The 20797-nt window shown below is 44.0% G+C and overlaps 1 pseudogene; it reads left to right on the forward strand.

Moving 5' to 3' along the window:
• Positions 1-155: 155 nt before the first annotated feature.
• On the forward strand, positions 156-20505 carry LOC114685766 (annotated as a pseudogene).
• Positions 20506-20797: the final 292 nt, after the last annotated feature.

The following is a 20797-nucleotide window of genomic DNA, read 5'->3' on the forward strand; positions in this document are numbered from 1 at the left end:
TGTCGGCGTCGGGGTGCGGCTGCGCGGGGATTGGCCTGGCGCCCGAGAGCCCGCGCGCGTCCGGGCTCCCGGCCTCCGAGGCCCGCCCCGCTCCGGAGCGGAGCCGCCGAGCGAGCGCGCCGGGCTCGCCCAGAGCTCGGCTCCGTGCTCATGCCCTGCGGCCCAGTGGCCCGCGCCATGGCCTCCGGGAGCGTGGCCGAGTGCCTGCAGCAGGAGACCACCTGCCCCGTGTGTCTTCAGTACTTCGTGGAGCCCATGATGCTCGACTGTGGCCACAACATCTGTTGCGCCTGCCTGGCCCGCTGCTGGGGGCCGCGGAGACCAACGTGTCGTGCCCGCAGTGCCGGGGACCTTCCGCAGCGCCACATGCGCCAACGGCACCTGGCCAACGTGACCCAGCTGGTGAAGCAGCTGCGCACCGAGCGGCCGTCGGGGCCCGGCGGCGAGATGGGCGTGTGCGAGAAGCACCGCGAGCCCCTGAAGCTGTACTGCGAGCAGGACCAGATGCCCATCTGCGTGGGTGGCACCGCTCGCGGGAGCACCGTGGCCACAGCGTGCTGCCGCTCGAGGAGGCGGTGGAGGGCTTTTAAGGTGGGCCGGGCCGGCGGACAAAGGGGGCGAGCCGGGGGCTTTGCTGGCCTGCCGCCGAGAAAATGGCGAGCCGGACGTGGGGCCCAGCGCCGTCATTTCCTCCCTGTCGGCCGCCGAGCCTCCGCGCTCAAGACTCGGCAGGGAGAACCTGTAGCTGGCCAGGCCAGAGGCGTCCCCACCCCATCGCTTCCCGCCACTCCAGCACCCCCCACCCCCCCCCGTTAACTGCCTCCACGCGTGCGGGGCAGGGACGGCGCGAGGGGACGCTCCCTTGACAAAGGAGGTGCACTTGAGCCGCGCGTCCCCTGCGAGAGGCCTTGGAGACCTCGAACCCGAGCTGGCCCCGGGAGAGCAAACCGAGCGGCCGCTGCGGGCCCGGCTGAATTCACAACCAAAGCAGTGCCTGTCCCTTAATCTGTGTCCCCGGCACTTCCCTGTCACCTGTTTTAGGAGCTAGTGGAAATAAAAACAGCTCTTTACTGCTGGAGTGAATCGTTTAGGCACTCTGAGACTCGGAGAGAACGGTCATCATGAGGAGTGAGTGAACTCACAAGACCTGAAGAGGCCTTTGTGGACTGTTGAATAAACACTGGCAGGACTCCACAGAAATGCAAAAATGTTACTTTAAAGGAGCTCTACAGTGATAATGCATCTATTTTGAGGGCTGCAGGAATACACACACACACACACACACACAGAGTTGTATTTGTTTAAATGTGAGTTCATCCAAATGTCAGTGCTGTTTACAGAGCTGACACCTGTATCATTTCACTCGCCGGTGATAAGATGTAGTTTGGGAAAGTGATGTTTACCGATTCTGTGCATGAGGAAAATAAATCATTTTCTCTGCAGTCCTCCGAGAAGAGGTGCACCTTAGCTTTTGAGCCTTCTTAGCCAGATGCCTCATAACTTATGCAGAACCCATCTAGGAACTGGTAGTGGCTCAGAGTTTAAATAACAATCGCTAAAGCAGAGCTGTGCTGACCCCTGTGCTTTGGGCTCTTCCCAGGAGTGGCATTGTGGTCTGAGGACAGTCCAGCCGGGCCTTGGCATCTGTTGTTTGGTTCCTGTGTGATGAGCAGAGTAACTATTCTGATGCTGAGATCTGTATAATCTTTGACCTGCCCAACTGTTTGCTTTCTTCAGGAACAAATCCAGAATCGCTGGACCATCTGAGAAGAGTAAAAGACTTGAAGAAGAGACGGCGGCACAGGGGGGCAGGCAAGAGCTGAGCTCTTGGTAAGGTCCATCCAGATCTCCATCCTGCAGAGGCATTGCATCTGGTAGTAACCTTCTGAACTACTGTCTCTGATACTCTTTGAGAAATCTCAGTCTTGGCCGGGGTACGTGAAAACCAAACAGCCTGTCGTCCCTTTGGTGTCTGTCAATCCCACCACTTAGCTCTGCCACACACAGCTGAATGAGACCTTGGCACCCCTTGCTTGAAAAGTAGGTTGAAGAAACTTCTCGGTGATCCTGAGTGGACTGAACTTACACGTACAGCAGTGTCAGCTCTGGGAGTTTGTCCAGAGAGGTACAGCCTCTAGGAATCTAGAATCTTGGGTTTGCTCCTTGGCTCTGACACTAGTCAGTTTAGATGGAGAGGTGGTGCAGCCTCTCTTGGCCTTAATTTCTTTGTGAAATCGAGGGGTCAGATGAAACCTGTGGTTCTCCAGCAGGCTGTGCTGCCCTTTCTGCCTTTGAAATGGTAAATGGTCTGTTTGGGGCCAAGTTGAAGGCTGAGTGGGAAGGTGGAACAAGGTTGATAAGTATTTTTGCAGCAAGAAACAGACCTGTGCCAGGCAAATTGTTCCTGCCAGGGCGTCAGTCACAACCCCTTTTGGGAACACTGATCTTCAAGGTTTCTTTAGCTTTAAATTTGTACATCTAAGACTATATTGTATGCTTTATGCCTTTGAAAGTCTTACTCAGCTGAGAAGAGATATGAGCTTATGAAAAGGGTCTATAACACAAGGTGTGTATGTATCGTGTGCACGTAATGTGCACAAGCGTGTGCTACAAAGATGCCTAGTAAGTGCCTAAGAAGGTTGGTTAGAGAGGTGTGTGAGTGGGGTGTCGTCTTGGAGCAGCTGAGTTTCAGATCAGTTTGGCAAACTTTCTAAAAGGGGCCAGTAGTAGTTTTAGCTTTGTGGGTTTACACAAGCCGAATCACAACTAAATAGCTCAGTTATTGTTCCTCAGAAGCAGCCATGTCCAATACATGGATGAGTGGGTGTGGCTGGATTCAAGGAAATGTTTCTTGACTGTTCTAGAGCCATTTGGTGACCATTTATTTATTCAGAAATAATTTCACTCTGTAGCCCAAGAATGTCTTGAATTCTGAATATCCCTTGCTTAGTCTTCTGGGATTACAGGTATGCACTGCCACACTTATAATTCCTTAGAAGTCTTGGTTTTTTTGTGATGAGGTCTTACATAGCTCAGGTTGATCTTGAATTCATTATATTGCTAACGCTGACCTTAAAGCCCGTCTTCCCATCTCTGCCTTCCAAGCGCTGGGCATACAGGCATTCACCAGCACACCTGACTCCGGCTTCCTGGCAGTGGGATAGTGGGTGGAGAAGGAAAGACAGACAAACTGGAATAGACACATTGTGTGGAGAACAGAAAGGAGGACACCTTTCAATGCCAAGCCCACAAGCATCCCGAAAAATCATAGGGCATGGATCATGTAAAGGACCAAGTAAACAAGGCTAGAAATGTGTACTTGATCGTTACAGATCACCTCCACAGGACACACACCTCACCTTGCCACTTCTCTATGGCTGTTTCATGACTCTGGCAGGCAGGGTATGATCTGACCTTGTCCCTCGGTGCTCACGGGCTCCAAGCATGTAGAACCATGTGTCTTCTCTCCCCACATGATTACCTGTGCCTTTTGCTCAACCTAGAAAGCCTATCTAGTTTATGCTTCCACGGCATTCTTCAAGATCCTGTGTGGACATGGATTTGGGGAAGACAGTTCTTCTTTATCCACCATGATGGTTTCTCATGAACCTGACTCTCACTTGACCGAGTCCCTTAAGGTCAGGGACTCTTTCTTAATTGCCATTGGAGTAATTCAATTCATGGTCATTGTGTGTCTGGTGTATAAAGACTGCAGAGAGAGAGAGAGAGGGAGGGAGGGAGGGAGAATGAATGAGAATCTGTTTTAGTATGAAGAGTTGTAGAAGTGAGCCTTTCCTGTTCACTGCCTTTGTTTGTTGTGTGCAGAGCCTGACCCAGATGGAGAGGGAAAAAATCGTTTGGGAGTTCGAGCAGCTCTATCACTCCTTGAAGGAACATGAGTATCGCCTCTTAGCTCGCCTCGAGGAGCTAGACTTGGCCATCTACAACAGCATCAATGGCGCCATCACTCAGTTCTCCTGCAACATCTCTCACCTCAGTGGCCTGATTGCCCAGCTGGAAGAGAAGCAGCAGCAGCCCACCCGGAACTCCTACAGGTAACCAGGAGAGCCCTGCAGGGCAGCTTGCTGGACGCAGCAGGACAGGGCAGCTTCACTGTTGTCACAAGTTCACGGTTCCCTTTGTCCTTTTGGACTGCCTGAGTGCGGGCACTTCGGAAGGAAAGCCTGTTGTGACTGACACACTCAGTTCTTCAGTTTGCACTGTGTCATGGAACGGGAAAAGAAAACCCTAGTCTCTGGGCCTGTCCTGCACTACGTGGTCAGATCGCAGGCCAGCCCTTGACACTGTCAGGGCTTCCCTGATCTCATTTGCTCAGGCTGGATTATGATAAAGCCTTTACTTTAATATGTGCATGGACGTTAGCACAGCCCGAAGACATCTAGAGAGCAGGTACGTTAGCCTGAACATGGCTGTAACTTGCCTGTGTTAGTGTAGCTGAGAAGGCCAGTGTACTCACAGGGCAAGACCACAGTATACATGATCTGCTGCCTGCCCTCCTGTCTTACTTCCACTGCCACGGGCACTGTGGTGGGCACTGGAATTAAGTGGTAGGAAAATAAGCTTTCCTTAATTATGTTTTACTTTGAAGTTCAGACAATAAGTAAATGGTTGTCACATCTGTTAATAAATGCCATTTTAAACAGGTTATAGGTTAGTACAATAGTACATAGGTTAGTGAGCAAATTATGGCCTGCCATTTTTTTCTGTTGGTGCTTGGAACCAATTAGGTTTTCATATTTTAAAGATGTTTGGGAACTAGGTGCGAATGTTTTTCATCATAGGTGAAACTGTATGACATTGAGATTAGATGTCTATAAGTTTTTATTAGACATAGCCATGCTCATTCATATATATAACATTCACTGCTTTTCCATTGCCTCAGTAGTACTGAGTATTTGTGTAGATAGTGAAACCTAAACTGTTGACCATCTAACTCTTCAAGAACAAGTTTCTCACCGGTAGCACAGTAAGGCAGACAGCTTAAAGCTGTCTTGATGAATGTCACTTTTTCTGTTGGAGAGAGAAGGGGAGTTTGCAAGGGAGACTGCTGACCTGTGAGGCAGATGACCAGGATGGTGGGAGTAGACGACAGTCTTGATGCAGGTGACGCCAGCAGTGTCAGAGCTTTTTAAGTGACTGGTGACTCCACGTAGAATTGTCACAGTAATAATTTTGAGCAGTAACCATGTTAGAGTTGAAAAGTGACCAGGTGAGGTGAATAGAAACTCATAGGTGAAACTATTTGAAGGATGATGATGGAGCAGATTCCTAGAGACAAGGGGCTTCTGTGCTTTATCTGGAGGGACTACTTGAAGAAACTAAACCTTTTAAAAGTGGGAGGAGGATGTCTGTGGTACAGATCAGGTGAGAGAACACGTGGACACAATCCAAAATGATGGGACATCAGAAGTGTATGCTACTAAGAGGGTGTGGGGATAGAATAGCACATTTGTTCCAGGAGGTCCTCTGTTGTGTGAGAAGAGACTGCTGCAATGTATGGGAAAGCCTCTGCTCTCTGAGGCAGGTAGGATTGTTTGGTCAGTGACAAATTGATGATGACTGATGGTAGGTGGTGTGGCCATATGGCAGTGGAAGTCAGAGGACAGCTGTGTGGAATCCGTCCTCCCCTCCCACCTTTATGTGGGTTCTGGGGCTTGAACTCAAGTCATCAGGCTTGCAAGGTGCTCCTACCCTCTGGCCCCAATGACAGTTATTTGCTGGACTGTTCTGCCCTTTGTGGGTGATGTTGGCTGCCTTGGGTCTTCACTGCTACCATGTAAGTCCTGAGAAACAGAAATTGGCCTGTTTGGGCTGGAGTTTTTTTTTTTTTTTTTTTTTTTTTTTGCATGGAAAATAAAATTTCACCATTTCAAAAATGTTGTTTCTGTAGCACAAACATAGCATTTTAAAATAATGAATTCAAATATCAGCTTACTATTTAAATCCAGAACACTTTTATCACCACCCCCCTAAAGAAACCCCATTTCATTTAGCAGTCCCTTTCATTCCTTTCTACCTCTAGTCCTTGTATCTGGGTTTTTTTAAAACATTTTCGGTGTTCAATAAAATCATACAATATGTGGACTTTTTATTTCTAGCTTCTTTTACTCAGCATAATTTTTTCAATATTCATTCTCATGAATGAATTAATACCTTATTTCTTTTTATAGCTTAATATTCCATTGTGAATATATCCTACTCTGCCTCCTGAGTGCTGGGATTAAAGACATGTGTACCCAGCTGCTTCTTTTTTTAAGGATATATATGTGTGTGTGTGTATGTATATATACACATATATATATGTATGTGTGTGTGTATGTATATATATATATATATATATATATATATATATATATATATATAGTATGTTCTTTGGTATTTTGCCTGCATGTATGTCTGTGTACTAGATTCCCAGGAACTAGAGTTACAGTTGTAAGGTGTCATGTGGATGCTGGGAATTGAACTCAGGACCTCTGAAAGACCAGCCAGTGCTTTTAACCACTGAGCTATCCAGCCACTTGTCCTACCCTTTTTTTTTTTTTTTTTTTTTTCAGACAAGGTTTCACAGTGTATCCCCGACTTGCCTCAAACTCACAGATCTGGAATTATAGGTTGCACCGCATCCAGCATGTTTTGGGAATTGTAATGGGGTTTTGTTTTAGTATGTTTTTTTGAGACAGTTTTGCTATGTTGCCTAAGCTGGCCTCAAACTCATATGTCCTGCTTTAACCTCCAAGATGCTATGACTTCATGCCAACACAGCTACCTCAGCATGTGAGAATAGTTTTTACTATATGGATCATGAAATTGAAGGTGAATGATGGGAGTATGCATGGATCCAGTAAGGAGGAGAAGTCTGATGACTCTCCAGGGCTGTTTAGAGTTATGTCTTTGGAAAAGCAGACTGTCCAGAGGTCAGGGAAAAAAGGCACCCTCGACCTCTGTTCACTTTTTGGTTTTATGAACTGAAGATCTCGTATAACCCAGGTTGGCCTTGCACTTACCTTCTACCTCATTTCCCAAGTGCTACAGCTGCAAACTGTTGCATGCTGTTTCAGAACTTTATTGGAAGTTTTAACCAGTTGAATTAGATAAGAGACAACATAGTCATAAAAGGGGCGGGCCTGGTGTGGTGGTTCATACCTGTCTCCCTACACTGAGTCAGAAGGATTGCTATGAGTTCAAGGCCAAGCTAGGCTACAGAGTGACCCTGTCACTTGGCAAGTAGAGGTAGGAGGATCAGGAGTTTGAGCCTTCTTGGGCCACATGAGATCCTATCTGAGAAGAAAAAAAAGTTGAAAGAACATTCTATAGGAAAATGGGCAAAAGTCACCAAGAGATAAGCTGCCTACCAAAACTACACTAAGGTTTCCCTTATCAGTTAGAAGAGCAAGTGTTTGGGATGTTGTTAGATCTGCTGGTGGGAGTTCAAAGTTGTCAGACCCAAGTATGAAAATCCATACCAAGATGATTACAACATTGTGTGTAAGTCCTGGAAATAGTCTAACTTCCAAACCTAAAAGATTGACTTAGTCAGCTAAACACATGCCCAGCAGTATACTATGCAGCTTTTAAAAAGAAGAAAGGTAACTGAGAGGCCTGAAGCGGAAGTGCATACCTAGGCAAAGGTAGGAGAATCAATGCAATATTGAGACCAGCCTGGTCTGTACAAACGGTTTCAGGTCAGCCAGGGCTAGCTACATAGTAAGGTCCTGTCTCAAGAGGGTTGAGAAGAGGGATAGTACCTGTAAACTCATGTGGATGAAAAAATCAAAATGTAAACTAACTATGGGCTGGGGAGATAGCTCAGTGGTTAATAATGTTTCCTGCCCTTTTAGGAGACCTGAGTTCAATTCCTAGCGTTCATATCAGGTGGCTCACAGCTGCCTGTAATTCCAACCCCAGGGGATCCAGTGAGTTCTTTTGGGTTCTTTGTGCAGACAGTGCACACATACAATAAAAATAAAATCTTAAAGTCATAAGAGAGTATGATACTTTGGGGTAAGAAAAAGAGATTGGAGATTACATGTATGAGCTAGTTTTGCAAAAGAAACGAAATCATGGGAAATGGGCAAATAAGATAGGAGGGGTCAGGAGGAGTGGCAAGGACTCTAGAATAAATTGTTAGGGTTTTTGAACCAAAATAAAACAGCAATGGGTTACAGCCCATTGAATAAATAATAATCTATAATATCTGTTCTTAGGAAGCAGGGGTAGGTGGATCCTCAAGTTTGAGACTAGTCAAGGTTACATAATGAGATGCTGTCTTTAAAAAAGGGGTGGGATGGGGCTGAAGAGATGGCTCAGAAGTTAAGAGTACTGGCTGCTCTTCTGAGGACTCAGGTTTGATTCCCAGCACCCACATGGTAGCTCATAGCCAGCTATAAATCTGAGATCACATGCCCTCATCTGGCCTCTGCCGGCATCAGAACACATGTGGTACACAGACATACATGTAGGCAAAACTAGCATACACAAAAAATAGTAAATTTAAAAAAACTTTAAAGTGTTGGAGATGGCTCAGAGGTTAAGAGCATTGACTGCTCTTCCAGAGGTCCTCAGTTCAATTCCCAGCAACCACATGCTGGCTTGCAACCATCTATAATGAGATCTGGTACCCTCTTCTGGCATGTAGGCATACATACAGGCAGAACACTATACATAATAATAAATCCTAAAAGCAAGACAAAAAAACTTTAAAAAGTAGAAAATCCATAATAATAAGGGAGAGATTCTTCAGGCACTGTGTTTAAGTCATGGAAGAGATTTTAAAGTTAATGAAATACTTTTTGCAACTATCAAGTAAAAAATTGACTGTAGTGTCTGTAAGAGGGGCTGGGTTTTCAGTGGCCCTGTGGAGAAAACTCAAGTTGTGCGTAGCATCTCATGGCTTTCCTTCTTTTCTCTTGCAGGACATTGGAGAGACACTGAGCAGGTACACTTTTCTGTCCTTGTGTTGTGTTGTAAACCAAGACTATGGGCCAGCATTTGTGAATCCGAATTAGAGACTAGCACCTGAGAAGTAGATGGCTTACTAAGTGCTGTCTGTCACTGAGGAATCTTACTGTTCAGAGGACTAGAGAACCTTATAAGCTCCTCAGTAGAACTTTAGAACTTGCAGAGCCCAATGAAGTATACCTTTAATCACTGTACTTTCAAAGCAGAGGTAGGCGGATCTTTGTGAGTTTGAGGCCAACCTGATCAACATAGTGAGTTCCAGGACAGCCAGAGCTAAGTAGTGAGACCCTGTCTCAAAAAAAAAAAAAAAAAAAATCCACTTTGGAACTTTGACAAATTGATGTTGGAGTGAGAGAGTTCACTTGTGGGGTGCTGTAGTTTAGATGTAAGGACAGTTCCAGAGCTTGAAAAGAGTACAAGAGCAGATTGTGACTCTTGCTTCCTACAAATTTCAGAGTTTTTTCCATCTTCTTATCTCATTCTTTAATATAATGGGGGAAATAAGGCCTAAAAAAGATATGACTGGCTTGGAGGGTCACATGGATTCTGGTGTAGCCATTTCTCTACTGTGCTGTCAGATGGAGAGAGAGAGAGTGGAGCTCGGTGCTAGGACGTGTTTGCCATCAACGAGCCCAGGACTTGATTTGCCAGTGCTAGAAATGGAGGAGAGACACCAGACCAGAAGAAAGAGGGAGAATTTGGAGCAGGCAAGAAGACAAGGCAGCTGCAGGACAGATGTTTAGGCTTTGGAAAGTGTTTAATATGGGGTACCTACAGGATGAGACTGACTTTGACAAAGCTGAATTTGGAAATTGATTAAGCTCCTTCAAAGGAAAATGCAGTTTGATGGGTTGGCTGGGAGATGCATGCAAATAACTGTAGTCTCAGAGCTGCTGAGATGAAGAGGAATTGGAAGTTGTAACAATCCCATTTGGTGGCCAAGAAAGTAAGGCTGTGTCTGCTAGATTATTTGGGTTGAGTTTGGTTTGTGTTTATTTTGAGATAAGGTCTTCTATAGTAGGCTAGTTGTGAATTCTGGTCCTCCTGCTCCAGCTTCTTACATTGAAATGACAGGCATGAGCTACAATGCCAGTTTGTGTTTGGTTTTGTATGGGGGTTTGTTTTGTTTTCCCTTTTCTGCAGTACTGGATATTGAACCCAGGGCCTTTGACATGCCAGAAATGCGCTCTACTATTAGTCCATATGCCCTACTCTTTTTTTCCGGTTTTTGATGCAGAACTGGGATGGCAAGCCATCAACCTTGCATGAAAGTTGCTATCAGACCCTAGAAATTAGTAAAGAGTAGGCTTGGGACCGTAGAAATATAGTTCAGCAGCTAAGAGCTCTTGCTACTCTTCCAGAGACTAAAGTTTGTTTCCCAGCACCCGCTATAAGTTGCCTGTGATTCCAGATCCAAGGGATCCCTTTCTATCATCCACGGGCACTTGAAGATGTGGCATGCATACACACACACACACACACACACACACACAAATAAAATTAACTTTTTTTTTTTTTGAGACAGGGTTTCTCTGTTGTAGCCCTGGCTGTTCTAGAACTCACTGTTGACCAGGCTGGCTGCGAACTCAGAGATCTGCCTGCCTCTGCCTCACCAGTGCTGGGATTAAAGGTGTGTGTCACCACTGCACAGCCTATAAATCTTTTTTTAAAAGAACATACGGATCTGGAGAGATGGCTCAGCGGTTAAGATCTGGCTGCTCTTCTAAAGGTCTTGAGTTCAATTCCCAGCACCTGCATTATGGTTGTGCACCATCCATCTATAGTTAGAACCGATGCTCTCTTCTGACATAAAGGTGTACATGCAGAAAGAGCATTCATATACATAAATAAATGTTTAAAAAAATAGATTTGGCTCTATGAGTTTCATTGACATAAGGTTTAAGCATAGTAAAAATTTTATAAGAAGTTTGTAGATAGCTACATATAGCTCTGTAGTTGGTGTGGTGGTGCCAGTGGTCTTCAGAGGCTGATTTCTTCCCATTTTACCTGCCTGAAGTGTGGTCCTCATTTAGACCAAGAGAACTGCGAGAATGCCAATGATGTCTATGCCGATTTAAAGAAAAAGTATTCGTTTTTTTTTGGTGTGTGTGTGTATATGTGTGTGTGTTACATGTGTGGTTTCGCATGCATGATAGATGAGTACACACCACAACACATACAGAGATCAGAGGATAACTCGTGGGTCAGGAATTGGTTCTCTTTCTACAGTGTGGGTTTAGGAATGCCTAGCGCTGCAGATTCCTTTACCTGATGAGCTGTCTTCCCTGACCCTTTAAGCAGATTTTTGAAAATTCCATTAGATGCTTTTTAATCTCTCATTACAACTCAGTCGTAAGGTCACAGGTGGAAGATTGACCCGCCATGAGCTATAATGTGTGGAAGATGGGAGAAGGCAAGTTTTTGCTTTACAGTCCCTTTTTTCAGAGGTTAGGAAATTGGGTCTGATCCCTTACACAGAACCTCTCTGTCTAAAGATGGCCTTCTCTCTCTGTTTTGGAACCTGAAGATTCTAGACAATTGCCCACAAGGGCTTTTGTCATAACACTTTGCTTTCTGGCCAGGTTAGCCTCATAATTCATTTCAATATTGAAGACTTGCTCTTTTGTCTGCTTCATTTTGGAAGGTTTGTATTTTTTGTTTTTTGTTGTTTTTGTTTTGTCTTTTGATTTTCCAAGACAGGGTTTTTCTATGTAGCCCTGGCTGTCCTGGAACTCTGCTGTGTAGACCAGGCTGGCCTCGAACTCAGAGATCCACCCACCTCTACTTCCCAATTGTTGGGATTAAAGGTGTGTGCTGCCGCCACCACCTGGTTGTTTTGGGAAGTTTTAAGACAAGATCTCACTTTGTAGCCCTAGACAACTTGAAGCAAGCAGTGATCCTCCTCGTGTTCCTGCCTCCTGAGGACTGGAATTTAGGGGGAGCCACTGTACCCCCTGAAGACGTACTGTTCGCAAAGCCATGAGCTAGTGCTCTGGGGGAGATGAACATGAGCAAGATTATCTCACTTTCATCTCTAAAGGTGATTTAGAGGAAAATGGTGAAAGCTTGCAGTAGCTGGTTCTAAAAACTGCCCACTAGTGTTGGACAGAGTAGCCAGGCCTGGCAAATTGAGGGAAAGGAATCACATATGGTTTGTTGTTGTTTTATTTTAGAGCTGAAAGAATCAGGATCCCTGAGCCCTGGATCACACCTCCAATTACAAGAAAAAATCCATATTTTTGCTCAAAAATGTCTGTTCTTGACAGAAAGTCTGAAGCAGTTCACAGGTAATATGAGGAGAGGAAGTGGGTTTGTATTCTGATATCTGTATGTTATCACCTGATGATGCATTTTCTAACCAGACAGAGTAATACAAACTGAATCTCTTCTCTTTTGTCCTTAGAAAAAATGCAGTCAGATATGGAGAAAATTCAAGGTAAATTTTCTATTGACTGGGCTCTTGATGTTTGAAGTTTCTTGGAAGAAGCTGAGTATATTGAGAGTTCAGGAGGGTCAGCAAGATGGCTCAGTAAACGCACTCACTTACTGTGCAAGCCTGTGCAAGCCTGTTGACTGTTGACCTGAGTTTGAAACTTGAACCTACATAACAGTGTAAGGAAAGAGCAGACGCCACATACACCACACACACACACACACACACACACACAGTACACACAGTCATCACACACACAGTCATCATCTGCTTCCCTACTTTACATTATTGACGGTTTCGTTTGAGTTTAGGTTTTTTTTGGAGGGTGGGCACCAGATCTCATTACAGATGGTTGTGAGCCACATGGGTTGCTGGGAATTGAACTCAGGACCTCTAGAAGAGCAGTCAGTACTCTTAACCTCTGAGCCATCTCTCCAGCCCTTGTTTGAGTTTTTTTGAGACAGTCTTAATATGTAGCCTAGTCTAGCCTCTTCCTCACCAGTCTGCTGCCTCAGCCTCTGGGGTTACACATGTGCCATACCTGCACTCCACAAGTACATTTAGTTCAGTGGCTAGTTCAGAAGTGGCTTTCCTCAATCTGATTCTTGTTATTTCTCTTCCTCTTCCTTTGCCACTTCAAAGACTCTTGGGTGAAATCCCTGGCCAACTAGAAAATCCCACATAAATTAATGATGACAGTGGGTGTCATTTGAGCCACTCAGCTTCTGCAGCAGACGGTTTGTACACATTGAGTTGTAAATATATATGTTATGCAAATTTTGCCTTTGCAGAGTCAGGTGGCTCTCTGGAACGTGGAATTCTTGATCGTGACTCAGTCTGATACTATGTTCACACATGTTATCTGTATAGCCAGGGTTTCCAAGCCCTCTAGTCCTAAAAATTCTTCCATGAGCAAAGCATAATGGTCATGCCTGTAAACCTAATACTTGGACAGCTAATCAGGGATGACTGTCATGAGTTTAAAGCCAGCCTGGGCCATATAGTGAGCTTCAGGTCAGCCTGGGTTACATAGTAAGACTGTCTTTTTTTAAAAAAGAGCCGGGTAGTGGTAGTGCATGCCTTTAATCCCTGCACTTGGGAGGCAGATGGATCTCTGAGATCGAGACCAGCTTGGTCCACAAAGCAAGTTCCAGTTGAAGGCCAGCCTGGTCTACAATTCAAGTTCTAGGACAGCCAGAGCTGTTATACAGAGAACCCTGTCTTAAAAAAAACAGAAAAAGAGAGAAAAGGAAAAAAATTCATGGTAGATAGCAGATATGGATTCATAACTGTGAACAAAGAAATCAATGCCCAATTGACACAAGGATTCTGAAATACTAGTAGATTCCGCTGCTCTATGATTTTAACCAGATTAGGTTCACTTAACATGTTTCCTAGAAAGACACACAGGTTCAGTAACATCTTTTCTTTCTTGTTCTTTCAGAATTGAGAGAGGCTCAATTATATTCAGGTACGTGCTAGAAGACAAACAATGTTGGAGAAAGGAATACAAGCTTTCTGAACCTAACCACTATTACAAGTGGTTTGAGACTGCCTGAGTTTGGATCCTTTAGTTGCATATGTACAAATAGCATATAACCAGAAGCCTCTGGCTGTTTCCATGTGTTTTCTAAAGTGACATCTTTATCACTTTAAATAATTGTGGCATTCTAGAAACGTGGTTCTCCAGAAACAGAAAGATCCCACTGTAGTATGAACCTTCCCAACTAGTATCTGGGGCAAATGTGCTGTTTGCCATAAACAGAAATGATTGAATCAGCTCTTATTTTTCGTGCTGGTTAGCCTGGGGGTTAGCCTTTCAGCAGTGTGCTCTGGGCAAAAATCTGACAACCCTTAGACATCCATCTTTAACTTACGATTCAGAGACTGAGTTAGTCTGGTTCCAGGAAACCCAAATCTGAGGTGTATTTACTTCTAACCTTTAATTACTAGGTCTTCCTTAATTGGGACAAAGGCTGTTATCAATGTTTATTTATGTATTTATGCATTTTAAGTATTTAGAATACATGTATATAGCATGTCTGCTGCTCACAGAAGCTAAAAAAAGTGTCAGATCCCCTTGAACGAGAGTCACAGATGATTGTGAGCCACCATGTAGGTGCTGGGAACAAAACCCAGGTCTTATGCAAAGGCAGCAACTGCTCTCAACTGCTGAGCCATTGCTTCTGCCATGATATTTGTTTCTTTGAAATACTGGCTGAGTATGTCACATGTTAGCACAGGCTAATATGTAAAACACTTTAGAGAGCGCTATTCTGCCCTTGGAATTTACAGTCTGGTTGGAGATAAGAGGTAACCCATGACACAAGAAAGACGAGTTGGTGCTGGACATATAGCTCATTGGCAGGTTGTGAACCTGTGTGTGTATAAGGGCCTTTGTTAAATTCATAGCACCAAAAGAGTGGATGAGAGTAGATAGGTCACTTTTGCAGACAGATTGTTGAACCAAGGGTCACCTCGCCTGTAACCTATCATGAATTTTTTAAATGTTTGTTTATTCTTTGAGAATTTCATTCAATATATTTTGATCATGGAATCCAATTTGTATTGGCTGAGCATGGAGCCTGACCTGGAATGTAGTTGATAGACCCAGTATCATCCTGTTGAAGAAAATTGATTTTCCCTCTCCAAGCACTATCAATTTCGAATAGCTTCTTTGCTAGGGGTGGTACTTCGTGCCCACTTTCCCATCTCCATGCTGGAATTTTGTCTGGCTTGAGCTTGTGCAGGCCTTTATACATGCTGTCATCATATATGTGTGTTTATATGTACATCTGCCCTGTTCTGTTGGAAGAGTTTCCTTGAAGTCATCTACCACTTCGGCTCTTAAAGTCTTTCCACCCCTTCTTCTGCATAGACTCCTGAGCCTTGAGAGGAAGAATGTTATACAGACATACCATTTAGGACTGAATATTCCAAAGTCTACACTGACCATTTATGGATCTCTGTTAATTACTATCTATTGCCAAAAAGAAGCTTCTCTGAAAAGGGTTAAGCAGTGTACTTATCTATGCATATAGCAGTGTGTTATTAGTAGTCACTTTATTGCACTGTTCATTTAGCAGAATAACTGTCCCCTTGGACCTGTGACCTACTAGCCTTGGGTTCTTAACCTCAGTGACAGCGTCACGTATGGGTTCCATCTTATGAAGCAGACCTAAAATGCAATCATAAGATGGTTGGTTATTTCCGTAACATTTTTGCCACTACTCACCAGTGGGCATGTCTTGCAGGCAGATCATTATTACAGTTCCCAGGGTTCTGAGTTGGGTGAGATGAATGATTACTTTTCTCCTCCAGTAGCATGTATAGCACCTTTTAAATGCCAGCAGGTAGGGGTGAAGCTTCCACTTGAGCACCAACTCAATTTTCTCCATGTTCTGTGATATAAGTATGTAGTGTCTTCAGCAACAGGGACTTATCATCAAATTGTTGAGGATAGCCAATAACAATGGCCTGTAATGTGAGGGGAGGGGCAGTTGAGACACCATTGAGCAAACAACTCAAGAAAAAGATTGACTCATTCATAGTCCTGGTAGGGGTTTTTAGTAGTTTATTGTGTTTAGTTGAGAGATTGTCCCCAGAATCCCATTATATGGTAACTTATCTATGCATAACATTTAAATTCATTTTGTCTGTATATATTTTAGGAAGCTTATTTCAGTATTAGGTTTCCTTGAGGCTTTTTCAAAAAGCTTTAGTATTATCTCTCCCCATATAACACTTTGTACCCTGCCCTCCCATCGCCTGTGAAATTTAATTCTCCTAGTTTTCCCCTTTATCTTTTTGGTTTATGTTTTTTTTTTGTTTTTCGGGACAGGGTTTCTCTGTGTCGACCTGGCTGGCCTTGAACTCAGATACACTTGCCTCTGCCTCCCAGGTGTTGGGGTTAAAGGCATGCACCACCACTGCCCGGCTTTAAAAAAAATTATTTTTGATGCTATTGTAATGGGATCATTTTCTCTAATTTCTTTCTAAGTATGTTTGTTATTTGTATATACAAAGACTACTTATTTTTGTGTGTTAATTTTATATCCTGCTACGTTGTTGATGTGTTTATCAGCTGTAGAAGTTTCCTGATGGACTCTTCAGGGTCTTTTATGCATAAAACATTATGTCATCTTCAATTATCAGAGCATGGCGCACACCTTTAATCTCAGTACTTGGGAGGTGGAGCCAAGCGGGTCTCTGTGAGTTCGAGGCCAGCCTGGTCTACAGAGTGAGTTCCAAGATAGGCCCAAAGCTACACAGGGAAACCCTGTTTCGAAAAGCCATTTTAAAAAAAAAAAAATTGTCATCTTCAAAATAAGGATATGATGAATCTTCCTTTCTGTTTGTATCCCCTTGATCTCCTTCAGTGGTTCTAGTCCTCTAGCTAAGACTTCAGTACTGTACTGAATAGGTATGGAGAAAGGGGATGTCTGTCCTGGCAAAGTAAATGTTTTCCTCCATTGGTGCTGGTCTCTGTTAATCACCGATGATTCTTCAGCTCCAGATGACCAGATACCACTCATTCTTAACACAAAAATACCACACAGACGACCACAGTAGAGTCTTGGCTTCCTCCAGCAACTTCACAACCAGGCCTCATCATTTGCATTTCTCTGGACACTCTTGCCTTCCAAGTTCAAACAGAACAGCCCACTGAGCTGTGCATACTCAAGTTCAAAGGCAATCACAGTCCTCCCAAAAACATGGTCAGGTCTGTGTAGCAATTTCCCCCTTCTGGTACTGTAGATGAATTTCTAAACAATCTTATTAAATAAGAACCCAGAGCCAAAATACAGGGGTGAAAGCCGTAGAGATCAGAGAAATAATGATAGCCACCAACTAACCTTAGCTCACCATGCCTCCTTAGCTTCTCAAGAGAACCAGCTTCCTGTCTAACCTGCGCCTTTTATTGCCTGCTGTTCTGTCTTCTCATTGGCTCTTAGCCTCTCTGTACAGACCTCTAGGTCTCTATGGTTGATACTGGGATTAAAGGTGGGTGTCACCACCCTTGGCTGTGTCCTTGAATGCACAGAGACTCTGCCTGCCATGTGATTGTATTAAGGCATGTGCTACCACCACCTGACTTTTGTTTATGGCTGGCTATGTCCTCTGATCTCCAGGCAAACTTTATTTATTAACATACAATAAAATATCACCACATTTCCCCTTTTTTTCTAATAAAAAAAAAACTGATTAAAAAAAGTTATAAGAAAAACTATATTCAATAAGCACAATGACTATATACAACGTCTACAAGCAATAAATATATCAACAATGTCTAGTCCATTTGCATTGGACAAACTCAGAGAAATATTTCATTATCTATCCTAAATTGGTAAGTCCAAAAATGTATCTGAATCACTTCTATCCTAACTTATATTACTAATAGAGAACTATCTTATAATGTCTTTCAAATTTATACACTTTACACTTCTTTAGTGAGTTGAGTCTTTTTTGAAATTCTTAACAAGGAAAACTATAACTATAACTATCTAATCTTCAACTCCTCAGAGACCCAAGAAGGGAATAATATTACTAGCACAACAGGAAGTGCAAACAAGATGTGAATTGGTAGAAACAGCCAGCTGCCTGGACAGTCCCCCAAGGCTCTTTCACAGCATTGGGGCATCCTCTTCAGCCTAAGGCTTTAGCGTATCTACAGACTCATTTGTGAAGTAGGATGTGCACAAGGCCTACAGCTCGACCTCACATTCAGTGCGAGTAGTCCATGTACCAGATAAACCTGAATTTTACCAATGTCCTGTCATGATTCAGGATTTAAATTTTGGAAATTGTTAGTGTTTCTGTCTTTGTTAGAGCTTCTGTTGTTCAGAGGAGACAACTATGGCCACAAATAACCTGGGGAGGAAAGGGTTTATTTCTTCTTGCACTTTCAGGTAGCAGTCCATCATTGAGGGACAGTCAGGGCAGAAACTGATGCCGAGGCCATGAGGAAAGCTGCCTACTGACTACCCATGGCTTGTTGAGTCTGCTTGCTTGCTTGCTTTGCTTCTGTCTGTCTCTCTCTCTTTCCTCCCTTTTTTTTCCTTTTCCAGAGCTGAGGACTGAACTCAGAGCCTTGTGCTTGCTAGGCAAACACTCTACTGCCGAGCTAAGTCTGCTTTCTTAAACACCCCACATCCACCTTACCAGGGATGACATGAATTCTCCACAATGTTAGATTAAAAGCCAAAGAGCAATGGAGTAATCTGCTTTAAGGCAAACCAGGCAACCAGGTGAGGTGGCACACACCTTTAATCCCAGCACTTAGTGGCAGAGGCTGTTGAATCTCTGAGTTCTAGGTCAGCCTGGTCTACAGAGTGAGTTCCAGGACAGTGGGACTTATGTAGAAAGACCTCGTCTTTATTAAAACAAAAAACTAGGCAGAGGCCGGATGTGGTAGTGTATGCCTATAACCCCAGCAGTTGGGAAGCTGAGGCAGGGCAATCAGGGGCTTACAGTCATGTTTTGCTATGTAGTTTGTTTGAGGCTAAGGTATCTGATCTGCACAGATTGTCTCAGGAAAGGAGAAAACATGAATAGGGTGTGGGTGTGCAAGACAGAATCTGAGAAGAAATGAAAGAATGATTTGAAAGATGGCAAAGTGGGCAGAATCTCAGTTCTTTATCCAGAATTCTGAACTCCAGAATATCTGTAAACCAAAATTTCGTTGGTTGTTTTTCAGTAAATTTTTAAAATTGCAATTCCTGGTGTTGGAGGGATGACTCGGAGGTTAAGACACTGGCTGCTCTTCCAGAGGTCCTGAGTTCAATTCCCAGCAACTACATGATGGCTCATAACCATCTATAATGGGATCTGATGCCCTCTTCTGTGTGCAAGCATAAAAGCAGACAGAAGACTGTACATATGCATAAATAAATCTTTAAGAAAATAGCAACTCCTGAATTTATGTGACCAAGAGCCTCTATCTGTTGTAATATGACTATGCATGTTTCCAAGCATGTCTGTTAAGGTTGATTGTACACTGCAATGCTAGACTTCGCTGTGTATATTGGTAATATTCAGCTTCATCTTAAGCTGTTGGCCACCAGAATTTTCAAATTCAGTTAATTAGACATGGATAAAAAGCCTCAGCTGTAGTCTGATGGAAATTCAGTCTTATATGTGAGAGAAGGATGGGAGTAAAATTGTATTGCTTTCATTGTTATCCGCACAGAGGGGGACCAGCTAATCTAACACAGTTTTAGGTTTTGATACCAGACTGCTGTATAGCACTATGTGACCTAGGCTGGTCTAAAACTCAGGAAGATACTACTGCCTCAGTCTCCTGAGTGTGCCACCATGCCTGGTTCCAAAAGTAATTTTTGAAATATGTAGTTGTATGATGTGTTTGATCATAAAATGAATACAACCACTAGTGGACATCTCTTGCTGTGTTCTAGGGGAGTAGGCAAAATGCCAGATGGTCTTGAGTGGGCTCTTCTGGCTTTCAGCTGACCATCCCCTCTTTGTTTCTACAGTTGATGTGACCCTGGACCCAGACACAGCTTACCCCAGCCTGATCCTTTCTGATAATCTGCGCCAAGTACGGTACAGTTACCTCCAACAGGACCTACCAGACAACCCTGAGCGGTTCAATCTGTTTCCCTGTGTCTTGGGCTCTCCGTGTTTCATCGCTGGGAGACATTACTGGGAGGTAGAGGTGGGAGATAAAGCCAAGTGGACCATAGGTGTCTGTGAAGACTCGGTGTGCAGAAAAGGTGGAGTGACCTCAGCCCCCCAGAATGGATTCTGGCAGTGTCTTTGTGGTATGGGAAAGAATACTGGGCTCTTACCTCCCCGATGACTGCCCTCCCCCTTCGGACCCCTCTCCAGCGGGTAGGGATTTTCTTGGACTATGATGCTGGTGAGGTCTCCTTCTACAATGTGACAGAGAGATGCCATACCTTTACTTTTCTCATGCTACCTTCTGCGGGCCAGTCCGGCCCTACTTCAGCCTAAGCTACTCGGGAGGGAAGAGCGCAGCTCCTTTGATCATCTGCCCTATGAGTGGGATTGATGGGTTTTCTGGTCATGTTGGGAATCACGGCCATTCCATGAGACCTCCCCTTGAGAAGTGAACGTAGACACAAGTGCTGTTGCTGTAATGCTACCCCAGGCACAAGGATCTTGTTGTCTTGTCAATTCCTGTCCATCACAGTTGAGTGTCCTTACCATTTTCCATGCCCTTACCGTGAGAGACAAGATGTTCATGGTCTCTACTATACTTTTCCTTCCCCTGAAGATTGTGAGATGTAATGAGAAGTATTGCTATTTCCCAGAAATAAAAACCAGATTCTTCCTCCTGTGTTTCACTTTTTTTTTGTTGTTTTTTTGTTTTGTTTTTGTTTTTGTTTTACACATGACTGAAGT

The sequence above is a fragment of the Peromyscus leucopus genome, unplaced genomic scaffold (genome assembly GCF_004664715.2).
Source record: "Peromyscus leucopus breed LL Stock unplaced genomic scaffold, UCI_PerLeu_2.1 scaffold_114, whole genome shotgun sequence".
Classification (NCBI taxonomy): Eukaryota; Metazoa; Chordata; class Mammalia; order Rodentia; family Cricetidae; genus Peromyscus; species Peromyscus leucopus.